At 37.5% G+C, this 17,998-nt stretch overlaps 1 long non-coding RNA gene across 4 annotated transcripts; it reads right to left on the minus strand.

The window, feature by feature from the left end:
• Positions 1–1,568: 1,568 nt before the first annotated feature.
• Positions 1,569–5,049, minus strand: LOC127119254 (uncharacterized). 4 transcript variants are annotated; one of them, XR_007802736.1, is made up of 4 exons: positions 4,661–5,049; positions 3,733–4,168; positions 2,452–3,621; positions 1,569–2,349 (listed from the first exon to the last, which is right to left on the minus strand). It is a non-coding gene; the product is annotated as an uncharacterized LOC127119254 (long non-coding RNA). The 4 variants fall into 4 exon arrangements; XR_007802733.1 differs by having other exon boundaries at positions 2,452–2,488; positions 2,607–4,168; XR_007802735.1 differs by having other exon boundaries at positions 1,570–2,349; positions 2,452–3,922; positions 4,001–4,168.
• Positions 5,050–17,998: the final 12,949 nt, after the last annotated feature.

Here is a 17,998-nt window from a genome sequence, read left to right on the forward strand (position 1 = left end):
TTATGTTTTCATGAACTTGATGAATCCATGATGAACTTGTTATTGTTATGATTATGTTTTCATGATCTTGGGTAAATTAAGGAATGATTATATAATGTAAGGTGAAATTTTGATGAGTATTGTTTGAGGAATCAATTGAATTGTTGAGTTAGAAAAAAAGGGAAGTTTATGCAGGTTGGAAAAGGTAATAATAGAGTATTTTGATGAGTATTGTTTGAGGAATCAATTAAATTGTTGAGTTAGAAAGAAAAAAAAGAAAGTTTATGTCACTAATGGGGCTTGAACCCAGGATCTCCTTAGTATGGAATAAGTCTTACCACTAGGCTAAGCTCTTGTTATTGATTATGTGTGCAAGGAACAAGTGTTAACCTATATTCTTTATTAAGTTAGATTGTTAGATTATTTGAGTGTTATAACTCCGTTTTGGACGCGGACGGATGCGTTATAAAGATAACGTAAAATATTATTATTCTTGTACCATGTTGTAGTATATTATGTGCCTTACAAATGCTACGAATTATATTATGATGAATGTTAAACATTATTGTTTGTTGAATGTCAAATAATATGTCTTAAAATCCTATGAAGATGAGTGAGGAAACATAGGAGAATGATTTGAGTAATAACTTAGAAGATAATTTAGGTCATGGAAATGGGTATGCGATGATGTTTGGACGCAACGGTACCTAGGTTCGAGAAGATTAAATAGGGGCAACTGTCATACCCCAAAATTCGCCATACCCTTCACAATGTTCATCTAGATCACTAATCTAAGAATTTGCATATCGTTAAGCACTCATTTCATAGGAATAAGCATGGCTCAACACAAAGGGACGAGTGACTTGAATTCATAGCTTGGTGCTTGCCCCTAGTGGAGACTAGGGTTCCTCAACAACTTGGAGATGGTCTTGTTGCTTGAGCAGTAGGCCTATGCTTGGTGTGTCAATTGTGGCTTCTTAAGGAAACTAAATCTTAGTTTTGGGAATCCTCACTTGGTAAGGGCTCCATGAACCCTGATCAAGTCAAACCCTTTTTATGTGGCCTCCTAACCCTAATTTCAGCTGGCATATTCTCATTCATGATGCTTGATCCCCTTGCTTGGTTAAATTGCCTTCAACAACTTCTCGTTCCTGGTGCATCCCTGTTGAGTTATTGGTTGTGTTTTTCTTCACTTTGCTCATGACCATTGATTCTAGTCTAAGTTCTTGGGCTCATTTCTTTCACCGGCTCCCTTTCCTTCCCTAGCCTTTCAGCTAGACCGCCCTCATACTTAGTGTCTAGTTCATGGTTTGCTTGAGTCTGTTGTAGTTGATTGCTCTCACCCAAGTACCTTGACATGCCTTCGGGTTTGGTTTATGTTAAGTCCTAGTTCATGGCGCATCTTGACCCTTGCTAAGGCCTTTGTTTCATGCGTGTCATTATTCACTCAAGTCCTAGCCTTGAGCATCGCTCATGATTAGTTCATTGAACATTATACTATCTGTTTCACCCCATTACAATACATGTTCAAGATTTTTTTGTTCATATAAAAACATCAAATTCATTCATTTCAAATACCAATCCAAGTTCATTTAAATAAGGAAGTACCATTCATTACATGATCATAAAAAGTTCATTACATAAAAAAAAAAAATACAAAGAATAAGAGCGTTGACCAACTGTTGACTTTGGTCAACATTTGACTTTTTGGTCAACTCTGACCAAAGTCAACTCAACCCCATAAATCCCAATCCTATTTCTAATTTAAAAGTCAATCTTGATCCTGGAGTTTGCTATTTGTCCATGATGCTTCAAAAATCAAATTTGGCCATTTGTTTATGTGTTTTGTCCAACCCGTGTCATGTGTTCTTGGCTAGTCGTTTCCCTTCCAAAACCTGCACGATCAAAGCTTGCCACCAAGTCAAGGATCCAAGAAGAAAGGCTCTCAAGCATTGAATTGGTTAGAGTTTCCCGCACCAGTTATATCCAGTGGTTCTGCCATGCTTGCCAAGGTTGGTCCCAAGTGGAACCTTCTCAGTAGTGACGCTTATGGTTCACTAAAAGCCGATACCTCGTTTGCCTTCATTCCACACGAAAAACAGCATGTTGCTAGTCCTGTGCCTGATCATAATACCCTTGTTCCTTTCGATATGTTTTACAATGGAAGAATGTCAAATGTTGGTTCACCGCGCTATGAGCATCTTGCAGGATGCAAATTCTTCGCCGTAAGATATTCTCACATTCTGGTTGCACTTGGTAGTTTTGTTCCTAGTGTTAAGGAGTTCCAGTTCATAAGGGCATAAATTGCTTAAATCCCAATTGCCTCTAGTAGTTCGAACGCGAAGCCAGAAGGAGGTGTGGGATCCGCTCCTGTGTAAGATTGAGCAGCAGTAAGCATTCATGCAAATGTCAGATAACAGTAGCATTAGAATATGTCGACGCATCGGTCTAAATTGCAAAGTTAGAACTTACGAGCATAACGCCACTGCAAATCTCCTGCTCTGATAACCTACAAAAAGCCACATGCGCACGTGATTAAGACTCAGCAGCATAAATTCCAGAATGGCAGTACAACCGAAGATCGCAAACCGCATTTTTCTTCTATTCGAGAAATAATGGTCGGTTACCCTGTATACGGCATTGGTAATGTCGGCAGTGATTTGGGGCTTATTTAAGGATGTTGTCTTGTCTCTATTTAGCAGTTTTTTTCAAGCATAAGACAGGTTGGCGATCATGATGATGCACAAACTACGAGTAAGCCGCACAAGCTGGCTGAAATCGGAATGCTTACTAGAAACGCATCAGGTCCTGTTGAAACTTTTGTATCTCGAGCTCCGCGGCGAATTTTGCTTCCTTCATCATTGTATATCGCCTGTCTCCCTAATGACGGAGCTAGTTCGGAATGTCGGAAATGTTTCTGTGATGAATGTTTTCTAAGCAGAGTCTTGGACATGCTAAAAGGAACTCTGGTGCACCTCAGAATGCTCACAAGCCTGCAAAAATAAAGTATTTCCTAAACCTAGTCGCAAGGGTCAACAGGATGTCGCAAGGTTCAAAAACATTATTTTCAGTTGGCTGGACCCAGCTGCTAGCAAAGCAGATGGTTTCCCAAGGAAAGGCATAACACACTAAAGAGGTGAAGCCAGATACATTACTGTTAGAGAAAAAGAGAAAATAATTGCAGGACAATCAGACTTTGACAGAGGTTCAATGTAAAGCGAACGGTAATTACGCGGTTCGTAAAAGATGCAACGTGAAGCATAAACCGGGTCAGATCATGTCTAAGCCTTGATTACACTTCACACGACTTGCACTAATTCATAAGGGGAATGCAACATTATGGTGACATCACGGCAGTTCATGACAGCACGACAAGTTAGTCAAACGAAACGTCAATGTTTGTAGCCAATATTAACAGGGTCTATCATTTGTTAATCGCATTTCACTGAGTTACATTTGGTAATGGAGGGAGTTACTAAATGCTAACGAAAAACAACCATAACAGCACGACGACATCTCAGATATTTGGAATGGAGGAAGGGCTGCCACGCTTCCAATAGCAGCTGAAGCATCAGAGTACCGTAGCCAAAATACAGCTGAAGTGGACTGTTATGCACACGAGCTGTGACATGAAAAAGCAACCTGCAGGAATGTAAGTCATTGCCGTGTAAAAGCAAAACATTAGAAGCAGTAATAAAGAGCCGAGTATTCTTAGACTTCGGTAACAGGAGATGCAATCTCTGACGAAAATACCGTCTAAGTTTGATTGGGTAGAGCCATAGTAAGCCACTGTACCGACTAGCGAAAGGTGGTATGAGGACGAATCTAATCCTCTTGTTTCTGGTACGTTGACTTCACCATTGCAAGTGGCACCTCCAACTGCTAAGGCTAATGCTCGGTTAGCACCGGTTAGGGGTGATTATGAAGAACGAGAGCCTTCAACCTGCAGTAGACAACCCACAGTTATAAGTTATGATACTACGGCACTGAGACTAAGGTTTCCATCGCAGTAGCTCGCAACCTTCGAGGCTTGCCACCGGCCCAAAGTTTCATTAAAGTATGGAGTCTTTATAGATGTGGTTGATTCTCTTCAGAATTAGTTCCTAGAAACTGACACGGCAAACCAAAAGGAATATTTGATGCCACTGCTACCCAATATGTAGAGTGGGCAAATTTCTAGTCTGATAACCTGCAAAATGGCCAAACCAATCCAGAGCGAGTTAGTTCATATACGCACGGTTGAAGGGAAATTTGCAGCAAATGGATTAGAGAGTAAAACTTGTGCCAAATCCCACGTGACCTGTTTCTTCATTAAAACTCACATTCTCTTTTCACGAATTCACCTAATTTCCAGCTGGACAAATGAAGAGCTCACACCTCAGGTTCAATTCCCTAAAACACCCTCTTGGATTACACTATAAATAGGGCAATCATTGCCAATCATTGCCCCCCGAATTTTTTCTGATCCAAACGAATTTCGCACTCTTCCTCTAAGCCTCAGTACACGTTCACTCCATTATTGTGAGAGCTTCATCATTCGAAGCTCTACACTGCAGAGCTGAACCGCCAGTTAACACTCCACTCTCACCATTGCTTTCACGTGTGGACTCGCAAGAAGAGGACAGTTCCGGAAGTAAGAAGAAGAAGAAGAGAAGCAAGAGGAAGCGGACAAGAGGTGTACCTGTGACCGTCGTCATCACCGTCGTCATCTCCGGCATCGTCTCCAGCAGGTATGCAGTTCAAACTCTCTGGTCATGCTCTATTTTGGTTACCACAAGGTAGTATTAGATTATAGAAACTGAAACCCTAACCTGGTCGCTACTGATATTCACCACGGCTCGTTTAATTTCTGATATATTAGCTTAGGTTTCACACAGGTCCAGTCGCAATTTGTCTTGTGAGTTTAGAATTAAGAAGTTTGGTTTGGATATTCGAGACCGTGAGGTAGAGACGACCTTTTTGTTGGTTGGTTTTCACGTTTGGAGCTCCGCCGTCGCCGACGATGAGCTCTGGCGCGACGGAGGCTTGGTTCGCCGGCCAGGATTATGGAGGGAAGGTTTGAAAGGTGAACGTGTGATCTGGCACGTGAAAGAGATCTTGGATCTCCTTTGTTGGATCAGCATGGGCCTAGGCCCATGGTTTTGGTATTCTGCACACTCCATTCAGTGATATACCCCCTCTGTGGTTTGGGCCTGATCTGCAGTTAGGCCCTTTCTATTTTTTTGAGATTACTAATTATGGTTTTGGGTAATTGTAGATGATTAGGTTAATGTTAGGATGACTTAGATTAATTTTTGAATTAACTTTGAATTATTAGGATACCATGTCAACCTTGAACATTGAGTGTGAATATTAATTAGTGAATTAGAGATTAGTTTTAGATTTTATTTTAGAATTTGATTTTGAATGTATTTGGAGATTGTTTTAGAATTTGTTAATTATGGTTACTTGATATGATGTTGATAATTTTAGTATTGTTTTGAATATTTTGTTGAAGTGATTTTGATATTTTAGAGTTGGTTTTGATCTTCTTGATTTGACTTTTGAATGATACTTTAGAATATGGTTTGATATTACTTTGGAATATTAATTGAAGATAATTTTAGTATTATTTTGTATATTACTTTGTATATTATTTTGTATATTCTTGATATATCTCTTTAATTTCGACTAATCCTAATTTCTAACACTTAACATCTAATTTCTAATTCTTTAATTTTTTGATTCTAACTTTTAATTTTCACATTCTAATTTCTAACTTTTACTTTCCGCTCCTAACTCTTTATTTTGTCATTTATCTTATGCAATTTTATTTTGTTTTGTTTTTATCACATTGTACATCTATATTCCATCATATTCACTTCATCTTAAAATGAATATAAAAATGGTTAAGACTTAAAAAAATACAATAATTCTCCAAGCATGGAAAGGACCTTGGACAATGAACTTAGAGACTCATTAGGACCCTTGCATTTGGACTTGGACTTGTGTGATTGACCTATGCGACTTGGAGTTTCCGAGAACTTGTAATCTTTTATTGCAAGAATGGAATGCATTCATGGCACTACCCGAGGGAGACTTGATTTATATTTTCATTATCCAACTGTTAGCTTAGGACACAATGCACACACAAGGCTTTCTCTTGGGCTACCTGACAATGAGACCTTTTATTTCCTGCACTCCCTTGTACTTTACATGTACCCCCTCCCCTTTCCGATGTACGCATTTACTCGCTTTCTTTTATTGCTTGTTAGCTACTCCTTAGGCATTAGGAATTCACACCATTCCACAATCAATAATCAAACCCTTGATCCAACGTCAAGTGATATTTTCTTAAATCAAAAATCAATAAGCAAACCCTTGATCCAACGTCAAGTGGTCTTTTTCCAAATCAAAGTCAAAAACATAATAAATGGTGATTAGGATCGTACGTCACGAGCCTTAAGCGATAAAGAAGGGATGAGACTGGAGCTTTCCTACACTTATTCTGAATGCTTCGAACACAAGACGTTTGGCTTGGTAGTTCGAGGTGTTCACCTTTATTCATAGTCTTTAGTGCAATCCGAAATCAATAACACATTTCTCAAAAAACCTAAAAACATACAACTCATTCAAACCTTTTGTTTGAGCCTTAGGGCAACACCATCGAAAACCCTTCTTCAAGGTAATAAAATCAACAAAACAAATAAACAATTTTAAACCCACGAACTACGAAAGCTCTGATTTCTCACTTCCACAAGTGGACATACGTAGGCACAAGGACCCAATCCTTGGCGAGCACACTAATTTAAAATCTACCTCCACTCCGCAAACCTTTAGAAAGAAAACATTCGATAAACAATACACACGTAAGCGCAAACATCCTAGATGGTTCCCATGGAGTACCATGGATGTGAGAGGTGATAATACCTTCCCCTTGCATAATTGACTTCTGAACCTGTTCGTGGTTGCGATGACCATTCTTTGGGGTTTTCTCGATATTTTCCCATTCTTTTGGAATAAATAAAAACCCATGGCGACTTTGTATTTTTTGCGTAGCAACAACATAGTTCTTGGATTTTTATTTTTAGGCTTTATTGTATAACATGTGTCATTTATGTTTTGTTTTGGACATGTGTATATAATGATTCCAATAAGCACTTATGATTGTGTCAATACCAAATAATAACACTTGTATGATATTATTCTAGATATATATCACACGGGTTGCTACAGTTGGTATCAGAGCAGGTCGATTCTCGACCTAGCTGTAGCGGGGTATTCGTTACCTTTAGATTTATTGACTAAATCAAAAGTAAATCATACAATTCGAGTCGCCACCGCACTTCTATTTATCCAAAGGAAAGGTTAGAAAGCGAACAAAAACCGAGAAGTTTTATCGAATCAAAAACTAATAAAAATGTCAAAGATCGGGGTAAGAGGGTTGGTTATGCAATGGGAAGGTTTTAAGCACCCAAAACATCCTAGGTACTCCTAAGGAGCCCTTTTCACAATTTGTTGTAAGGTAGGTTGGTATTTGTGAAAATTATTTGTGCAAACATGATTGGGGAGATGAGAGAAGAATGTACAAATTATTTACAATTTTGTGTTTGAATGGATAAACTCATTGCCTACGTACCATCTTAAAAAAGATTAGGATCAAAACCTCGTAGTTCGGGGTAAAAATCTCAAAAATGAGTTGGTGAACTGATTGGTCCAAAAGCCTTAAGGTCTTTTGTTATCCAAGGGAGAAAACTCAACCTAAAACCACAAATCCACCACGTGAGGATAGCTTCAACATGCTAGTGAGGGGTTAACCATATAATAAGCATGGAAGACTCATTGTTCATCACTATGGATATAGGTGAGTATTATATCAACCTCAAGGATAACTCAAACCTAATAGTTAAGGGTTATGAAAAACTTTGGTAAGAAATGGCCATTGAAACCACAAAACATTTGAATGAGTTATATTTACCAATGAACAGTATTTACAAAATATGGTCAAAGTTGACTTAAGGATTCAATTCAAAATAAGTATTATGAAAAGAAAGTTTGAAAATCAAAAGCATAATGCTTAGGTTTCTAATGTTTGAAAACAAATGTTAATGTTTGCACAAAAGTTTTGGCTTGGGTTAGAGTGGATGGAAGAAGAAGAATGGCTAAGTCCTAATCATACATAGATGAAGGAAAAGAGATAAGACCACAAATGGAATTCCCTTCTTGAGATCATAGTGATGATCCAAGTAGCTCCCATCCTTTGGAATAAGCAAGCAAATAAGCAAATACTCAAGCAATCAATCAAGCAAGCTCTTAGGAATCTTCCAATGGATCTTGTATCTCTCACTTTAGATGCACATGACAATGGTCCTTCAATTTGGCTCATGTTGGAATCCCTAGCACAAGAACACACACATAAAAAAAAGTTCTATAATGCAAACAAGGAATGGACAAGAGGGAGTTTAGAGATTAGGTCCTTCCAATTCATCTTCAACATTAGGCCTTTTTTTACTCCATTTTTGCATAGGGAATGTCCTAGAGTCTAAGTCCTTTTTGTCCATTTGCATTTGGTTCACATCAATCAAAACAAAACACAAGCATAATATATATATATATATATATATATATATATATATATATATATATATATATATATATATATATATATATATATATATATATATATATATATATATATATATATATATATATATATATATATATATATATACACAATTATGTGCTCAAGTGAGCAAAAAGCAAATTGCATTAACATAAACATGGACTCAAATGAGCAAAGAGCAAAAGCAAATGAATAATATGTACAAAAATATTAAATTGCATTAATGTAAAGTGAAAGAATTAAAAGTTAGTGGTCAATAGTTAGAGTTAGTGTGCCATAAGGCAATTTAGCACTATGTTAAGCAATCGTAAGTGGACTAATGTAGTAGTCACACCTATCTGAGGTCGGTCAATAAAATATAGGCAACAAACACAAGTTAGACATCTTGATTAGTAAATCAAGCTCCTATAACTTGCCATGCCAAAAGAATATGAGAAATGATCTTGTATTGATTTAGGTTTTCTTGCTTGATTAGGAAGCAACCTATCTTTAATGCAAAGCCATTCACTTGATCTTTGGATCAAGATGAATTAGATTTGAATCAAGGAAGGTTAAACCTCCTATATATCAAGGCTAACCACCAATCTTTAACTCATTAATCAAAAAGAAAGAGATGAAGAAGAAGACGAATAAGAATGTACGTTAATGGAAATTCAAATGAAGTAATCAATACACATTGACCAAAGATAGATGGAATCAAGGTCAAACCATATTAAACAGAAGCAAAATGAAACTTGGAAGTCAAGAAACAAATAAAATATTTTTGGTATTTTTGGAAATTAAAATAATACTTGAATTAAAATAAACAATTAAATGTCAAACTTCAAATCCATTTCAAATTAACTTTGAAAAGTCCAAATGAATCATCCTAAGTTCAACAAGGTCAAACAAAGTTTGACAAAAAAATCAGCATTTTTAGAAACCAAAAACTATTTTTAATCAATTAAAATGCATAAAAAATAACCTAATTGAACTAAAATCTCAAATCAATTAATAAATTAATGAGAATATTTTTCATAGATCTATCATCATTTAAAGAGGTTAGGAAAATATTTTTGTATTTTTTGAATATCAAAAACTATTTAAAATGAATTAAAAATGACCAGAAAAGAGAAAATTCATAAAAATATCAAATGATAAAATAAATAATATTAAAAATCATTTTTAGAAACTAGAAATTAAAAGAGGAATAATGCAATTGGTCCCATATATTTTGGAATTAAAATGAGAGAGATATAATTTTTTGAAATAAAAGGAAATAAAATAAAATAAAAGAAATTAAAATCAGAAAAAGGAAAATGAGAAAATATGTGGCGCGTTGGATCCAATCTCATTAATTGAGCTGGCACATCCAAGGGTTATAAGCACGCGCCTACCAAATGCCTTAGTCAACTGAGACACACGAGGCCTTTAAAAAAGTCATAACAAGGGAAGGACAAGATTGAATCTGGAAAACACATCGCACGGCTCACATTTGATCTGGTAAACAGACGGTGGTGTACACCACCTTCTTCTCCGGCAAGCTCATCAGCGCCGGTGAGAGTTGCAGACATGGCAACCTTAACCAAACGAAGCGATCTATACATCAATGGAAAGATGGGGTGATATACATCACCCCTGTACCATTAATTTTCACTCTAGATCTCCATGGGAAGAGAAATCAGAGGTGGAAAATGATGGTGTTCAACTTGAACTTAATGGATTTTCAAAATTAAAAGCATAATTCAATTGCCTCTGATGAGAGGACTTCAGCCAATCCAATAAATGCAAGAAACAAGCAACAATCTATGTGTTTCGAAGAAAAAAAGTTTGTGTATCAACCTTGAAAATATGGATCTGTGAAGCACGATTACTCTCAACTATTGATTACAGTTCACTCTTGAGATGAAGATGAAGCAAGGCCAAGGAATTTTGAGTCTGATAATCAACCAATGAAGTTGAAAATCAGATCTAAAATTTGAAATGAAAATGAGAAATTCCTTTAGGTATGGTTATGGATTGATTTTTGCAGCATAACAGGCGCCTTCAGGTTGTGGAATAATGAAGCCAAGCACCCTTATTTATAGCAAATGGCAAAGGCAAGCATGAGAATTTTCGTGTGCATGAATGAAGATGGCCTCCATGCATGGGCCTGTACAAGCGCATGGAGGGCCCAAATCCTATTGGAATGGCAAACTGAAGTCAATTTGATCTGAAATGGACGTGCAAATGTGAGGTAATTGGCTCATGCATGAAGTTGAATCAAGTTTCCATAATTGCACCAAAATTTTCCCCTCTTCGAAAATACCTCTTCCAAAAATAAAACATGGCCTTGTGGGTAATGGTTGGAAATTTCTTGACATTAGGATCAATTGTTATGTTGAACAAAACTTCATTTGGAATTGGGAAATTAGTGAAAATTGGTCATAAAGTTCAAGGTGCAAAACATGTGCATGTGAAAATTTCCAAAATGGGCCAACTTCAAGCCCTTAGGTTTCAATTATGAAAGCTCCAAATGACAAAACCTTCAACATAAAAGTTGTATATCGTTTCAAGATAATCAATTTGGACTCAAATTTTGCATCATTTGGATTTTTTATGAGAAAGTTATGGGCACTTGAAGTTGGACTTTTTCACATTTCAATGCCTTTGGTCCAAAGTGACCTATAATTTTTTGCATTATCACATGTATTTCTTTTAGGATTATGAAAATTTGCTCAACATAAAAAATTAATTAGACATCTTAAACTTTCCAATTAATTTGATGCCACCTCAAAATCATGAAAAATGAATGAGTTATGTTCTTGGGAAGTTGACCCAAAATTAGGGTTTCAGTCAAAATGACCTATAATGTTTTGAAATGGATGATGACCTTACACGCTTCAAATCAATTTTTTATGAACATGAAAGTTGTTCATATGGTTCTTAAGAACATGTTTTATCTTGGGGTAATCTCCTTTTGACAAACACATAAAAAGTTAGGTCTCAGTGTATTTCAAAATAGTTAGATGAATTGACTGATCAACTTCTCAAGTCCATACCTCAAACCTTGATGAATTGATGATTTAGGACACTCAAATAAGCTCAAATATGCATGAAATGATGAATGAAAGAACTTCCCTTGATTGTATTTGATCATGGGTTGAGGTTGCTTCATAGCAAGGCATAGTTGATGAACAGATGAATTAGGGTTTCCTTGGGAAACAATCCTCAAGCCCTTTGGTTTGCTTTGATAAAATTGACAAATTGAGATACTTGGGAGGCATATATGATGAATGATAGCTTTGGGAACCATTGTCATGCTTTCTTTCATCTTCACCTGGCCATATCAATGAGCATAGGGCCTCCTAGAAGCCTCAGATCTTATGATTGCTCAAGCTACAAAACAAAAGATGTTAGTGACATATTTTTGTGCTTTTGGTTAGTAAACAAAATAAGAAAATCAATAGTATACAATTCAAGTATGCTTGGTGATCTCAAACCAACTCAAGCAAGTGTTCCCACCCAAAGGTTAGGAGCCAAGATGCTATGATCCTTGAGGCAGGATGCAAATGCAATATTATGATGCCATGAGGGATCTTAGGATGAAAATTGGGGTCTTACACTAGCCTTGAAACATCATAAGTAAATCTATTCCCGCCTCATATGTGTGTTTAGCCAACATGATTCTTAATATCATTGTATGTAGTATTGGGCATGATCAACCTAATTCTATGTGCGTGGTAGGCAGGTGATCGGTCACCATTTCCATTGAATTCCCGTCGTTAATCCGACATATTTTCATCACTTTGGTAAGATTTATGTTTGTTTTCAGTTGTTTTGGAGTCATTTATCGTGTTTTGTTAGTTTGGTATCGCATTGCATTCGATTACAAGTTTATGTCAAAAAGATCTCGTTTATGCTTCGTTTGGTAGTGTCATTGTTACAGGCCATTGCACAGGTTTAAAAGCAAGAATGGTGAAGTTATGGACACTCTGAAAGGCAAAAATATGAAGAAACTGCAGGTCAACACGGGCGCACCCGTGTGCCATGTAACACCCTTCTAAAATACCCCAACTCTTTAATAACAACAACAAGTATATATATATATATATCAGAGTAAATACACAAAACAAGAGTGTCACATCTTCGAAAATAACATCTGTCATGCTCTTTTATTATATCAACCGTAAAACATTTCACAAATACGCAGCGGATAGAAATTATGTCAACCAATTAAAACGTATAACATATTACACGAAAAATAGTTCAACAACCGACAATAAACAATTAAAACATCCCGTCCCGATGTTACATCTATCAGAGCATGACCCACTACGGTGACTACACTAGACTCCAGGCACTAGCTTCTACTCAACTCATTACTCGTTACCTGAAAAATAATTGTAAGGGTGAGTTCCTCAATCGATGTAACAAACATTATAAATTATCATGTTATGTTAAGTAATTTAACTCATTAATCACCCAATATCAATACAACTCATATACATACTCAAGATCAATACCACTGATACACACACAACAAACCAACAGAATGCAACTCTAATGAGACTCGACTCGTCATGCATGTGGTACCATTCGGAGTAAAACTCCCAACTTAAAATCATTGCCATTTTAGTGGGCATCAAGGCATAAGCCTTCAACTTTCAACTTAAAATTTTGCCAATCCAGGCCAACGTGGTGTGAGCAAAGCTCCGACTTAATGCATATGAATGTACATGGCATACACGACTTTAAACTGTCAACAACATAATAATAATATCAACACAACAACGTTTTCAACAAAAATCAACTTATAATCAACTTTGGCTCATCAAGCCTCCAACTCAGTATTTTCAACAACTTTAACACAACTAATCAACATATTTGGATCAACATTTCATAACATAAACCCAACAGAATCACTCCTCACAATCAACTAAAATAGGCCAATCACCAATTACGTTCACAACATTAAAATACCAATTTTTCTAATTTCCAACAGTGTTAACCGGTTAACGCCCTGGGTTAACCGGTTAACGCAGGCAAAAACACATTTTCTGGCAAAACGCAACAGTGTTAACCGGTTAACGCCCTGGGTTAACCGGTTAACGCAGGCAAAACAACACATTTACACAAAATATAATAGTGTTAACCGGTTAACGCCCTGGGTTAACCGGTTAACGCAGACAAAACAGCAGTTCCTGCGCTAACACAAGGCAGAATGCAGAGTTTCCGCATTTTCCGCCGTTGGAGGACTTCCGGACCTCCGATTCAATTTCCGTAAAAAGCTACACTATCGGGAAATCACGACTCACACAATTACCGATTCAATTACAGTATTAACACAACTTATCCAACACAATTTCTCAGCATGCAACATCCTAATTAGGGCCAATTCAACGGTTTCTCACTACCCATGACATGTTAATCTATAATACCCATTAAACGACGATAAACCCCCCTTACCTGAGATAATCCGGCAATCTCTAAGCTTCAAGCTTTTCCGTTCTTCAACCTTTGCTCTTTCTCCCCTTTTCACCTTTCAGCCGCTTTCTCTGTTTCACGTGAAAGCTCTTTACCAACAATGAACCCTTTTTTCCATATTCCAACTTATATATTTTCCACTAATTATTATTCCAATTAATAAAATAATAATAATCCAATAATTCAATTTATTTTAATTAAATTAATAAATATATTATTAACTTAATTTAAATAATTCTCTTATTTTATTCGGGGTGTTACAACTCTCCCCTACTAAAAGAGTTTTCGTCCTCGAAAACATACCTCAAGCAAACAACTCCGGATAAGACTCCTTCATCCGACTCTCAAGTTCCCATGTCATGCTTTCGCCCGCAGCTCCCAACCAAACGACTTTAACCAACACAATCTCTTTTCCTCGAAGAGTCTTTGTTTCACGATCTTCAACTCGTACAGGCCTTGTCTCTACTGTTAAATTATCTCGCACTTGCACATCATCCATACTAACCACATGAGACGGATCTGAGATATACTTCCGAAGCTGCGACACATGGAATACATCATGCAAATTCGAAAGATTAGGTGGTAAGACCATCCGATAAGCAACTTTTCCAACTCGTTCTAAGATTTGATACGGACCAATGAAGCGAGGAGTGAGCTTTTTAGACTTCAAAGCCCTCCCAACTCCGGTCACAGGCGTGACTCTCAAAAACACATGGTCACCAGCTTGAAATTCTAAATCCTTCTTCCGCTTGTCATGGTAGCTCTTCTGCCTACTCTGAGAAGCTTTCATCTTCTCCCGGATAAACTTCACTTTCTCGGTAGTTTCTCGAACTAACTCTGGTCCAAGTACTACACTCTCACCAGATTCGTGCCAACACAACGGAGTTCTACATCTACGACCATATAATGCTTCAAAAGGCGCCATTCCGATACTAGAATGGTAACTATTATTGTATGTGAACTCGATCAATGGAAGATAAGTGTCCCACGAACCTCCTTGTTCAAGAACACAAGCTCTCAGTAAATCTTCCAATGACTGAATAGTTCTCTCTGTTTGGCCATCAGTTTGAGGATGATATGCCGAACTCAACCTCAACTTAGAGCCCAACGAATCTTGCAAACTTTTCCAAAATCCCGATGTAAACCTCGGATCTCTGTCCGACACAATACACAGAGGAACACCATGCAACTTTACAACTACTCGAATGTAAATCTCTGCCAACTTCGCAATTGGGTAAGTGATGTTAATAGGTATGAAGTGAGCCGACTTCGTGAGCCTATCAACGATCACCCAAATCGAATCATGCCCTCGTAAGGTAGCAGGCAGCCCCGTTACAAAGTCCATAGAAATGCTATCCCATTTCCATTCTGGAACTTCCAATGGTTGCATCAACCCAGCAGGCTTCTGATGCTCAATCTTCGACTTCTGACAAGTTAAGCACGCATACACGAAACGAGCCACATCTTCTTTCATTCCGGGCCACCAAAATAATTTCTTTAAGTCCTGATACATTTTAGTAGCTCCTGGATGAATACTCAAGCTGCTTCTATGACCCTCCTCTAGAATACTTCTCTTCAAAATTGCATCATCAGGAATACAAATTCTTCCCCCTAATTTCAACACACCTCTCGCATCAACCTTAAAGTCACTTTTCCCTGATTTACCACAACGATTAAGGATATCTACTAATTTCACATCCAACTTCTGTGCCTCTCGGATACTATCCATAAAATCATTATTAATCTTTAGCATTCCTAGCATCACACTCTGCGGTGTTACTTCGCAAACCAAATTCATATCCCGAAATTGCTCAATTAATTCCAACTCCTTAATCATCATTGCCGACACATGCAAGGTCTTTCTACTTAAAGCATCGGCCACAACATTTGCTTTTCCTGGATGATAATTCAAACCGAAATCATAATCCTTAAGCAATTCGAACCACCTACGTTGTCTCATGTTCAGCTCTTTCTGGTCAAATAGATACTTTAAACTTTTATGATCGCTGAAAACTTCGAATCTGGAACCATAAAGGTAATGCCTCCAAAGTTTTAGCGCAAACACTACAGCAGCAAGTTCAAGATCATGCGTAGGATAGTTCTTTTCATGAATTCTCAACTGTCGCGACGCATAAGCAATTACTTTATTATTCTGCATGAGCACACCTCCCAAACCCATCAATGAAGCATCACAGTAAATTATAAACGGCTCCCCCGGATTTGGCAAAGTCAAAACCGGCGCCGACGTCAATCTCCTCTTTAATTCATTAAAACTCTCTTCGCACTGAACATCCCACACGAAAGCTTTACCTTTGCAAGTTAATTTAGTCAACGGAAGTGCTAACTTAGAAAATCCTTCAATAAATCTTCTATAATATCCAGCTAATCCCAAAAAGCTTCTAATCTCGGTAACCGACTTAGGAGTTTCCCATTGCAATACAGCTTCTACCTTGGAAGGATCTACAGCAATACCTTTTCCTGAAATTACATGGCCGAGAAAGCTGACTTCTCTTAACCAAAACTCACACTTGGACAGCTTCGCATACAATTTCTTATCTTTCAAAACATCCAACACTAATCTCAAGTGTTCCTTGTGCTCTTCTTCGGACTTAGAGTAAATCAAAATATCATCAATAAATACTACCACAAAATGATCCAGATAAGTATGGAAAATACGATTCATGTATTCCATAAATACTCCCGGCGCATTAGTCACACCGAAAGGCATCACAGAATACTCATAATGTCCATACCGAGTTCTGAACGCTGTCTTCTGGATGTCTTCATCTTTCACTTTGATCTGATGATAGCCCGATCTCAAATCAATTTTACTGAAAACACAAGCATCCACTAATTGATCCATCAAATCATCTATCCTCGGTAGTGGATACTTATTCTTGATCGTTACTTTATTCAATTGTCTATAATCAATACAAAGTCTCATACTACCCTCTTTCTTCTTTACTAGTAACACTGGAGCTCCCCACGGCGACACACTTGGTCTTATAAACTTCTTCTCAAGTAAGTCTTCCAATTGCTTCTTTAATTCATACAATTCAGATGCCGACATTCTATACGGTGTCATCGAAACAGGCCTAGTACCAGGTACCAGATCAATAGTGAATTCAACTTCCCTCTCTGGCGGCACACTAGGAATTTCATCAGGAAAAACTTCAGGGAATTCTTTCACCACTAACAGTTCCTCTATCTTAGCTTTACTTTCAACCGACAACGTCGCCATCAAAGAAAACATCTGAGCTCCTTCTTTCATCAATTTTCGCAATTCTCTGAAAGATAATAAGTCAACTCCTTCCTCTTCAGGAGTGGAAAACCTCACCGACTTATGATGGCAATTTATATGAACATAATTATACTCTAACCAGTTCATACCAAGAATTACATCCATCCCATCCAACTGCAAACATACTAAATCAACACAGAAATCTTTATCGAAGATCGACAAAGGACATTTTAAACATACCAAGGAAGTAGTTACTGATCCCTTAGCTGGGGTCTCAACAATCAATTCACCGTCCAAAGCGGACAATTTTAAACCCAGTCTTCGAGCACAGTTAGCAGAAATAAAACAGTGGGTAGCACCGGTATCAATAATAGTAATTAAAGGAGTACCATTTATGAGACATGTACCTCGGATAAGTCTGTCCTCACAGGAGGTTTGAGTTCCGGTCAATGCGAACACCTTCCCAGTCTGAGATTTCTTTGGCTTCTGACACTGACTTCCAATATGCCCTTCTTCGCCACAATTAAAACAAATCATCTCCTTGTGCTTGCAATCAGCTATTGCATGACCAGTCTTACCACAGCGAAAACACCTCTTTACTTCAGCAGTGCATACATTACTCTTATGACCAGCCTGACCACATTTGAAGCAAACTATACCAGCAGGAGCACCTCCCCTACTAGTCCTCTGAGCCGGAGCAGCTCCTTGTTTCCCTTTTCCCACTGGGGCAT

The sequence above is a fragment of the Lathyrus oleraceus genome, chromosome 1, assembly GCF_024323335.1.
Source record: "Lathyrus oleraceus cultivar Zhongwan6 chromosome 1, CAAS_Psat_ZW6_1.0, whole genome shotgun sequence".
Taxonomy (NCBI): Eukaryota; Viridiplantae; Streptophyta; class Magnoliopsida; order Fabales; family Fabaceae; genus Lathyrus; species Lathyrus oleraceus.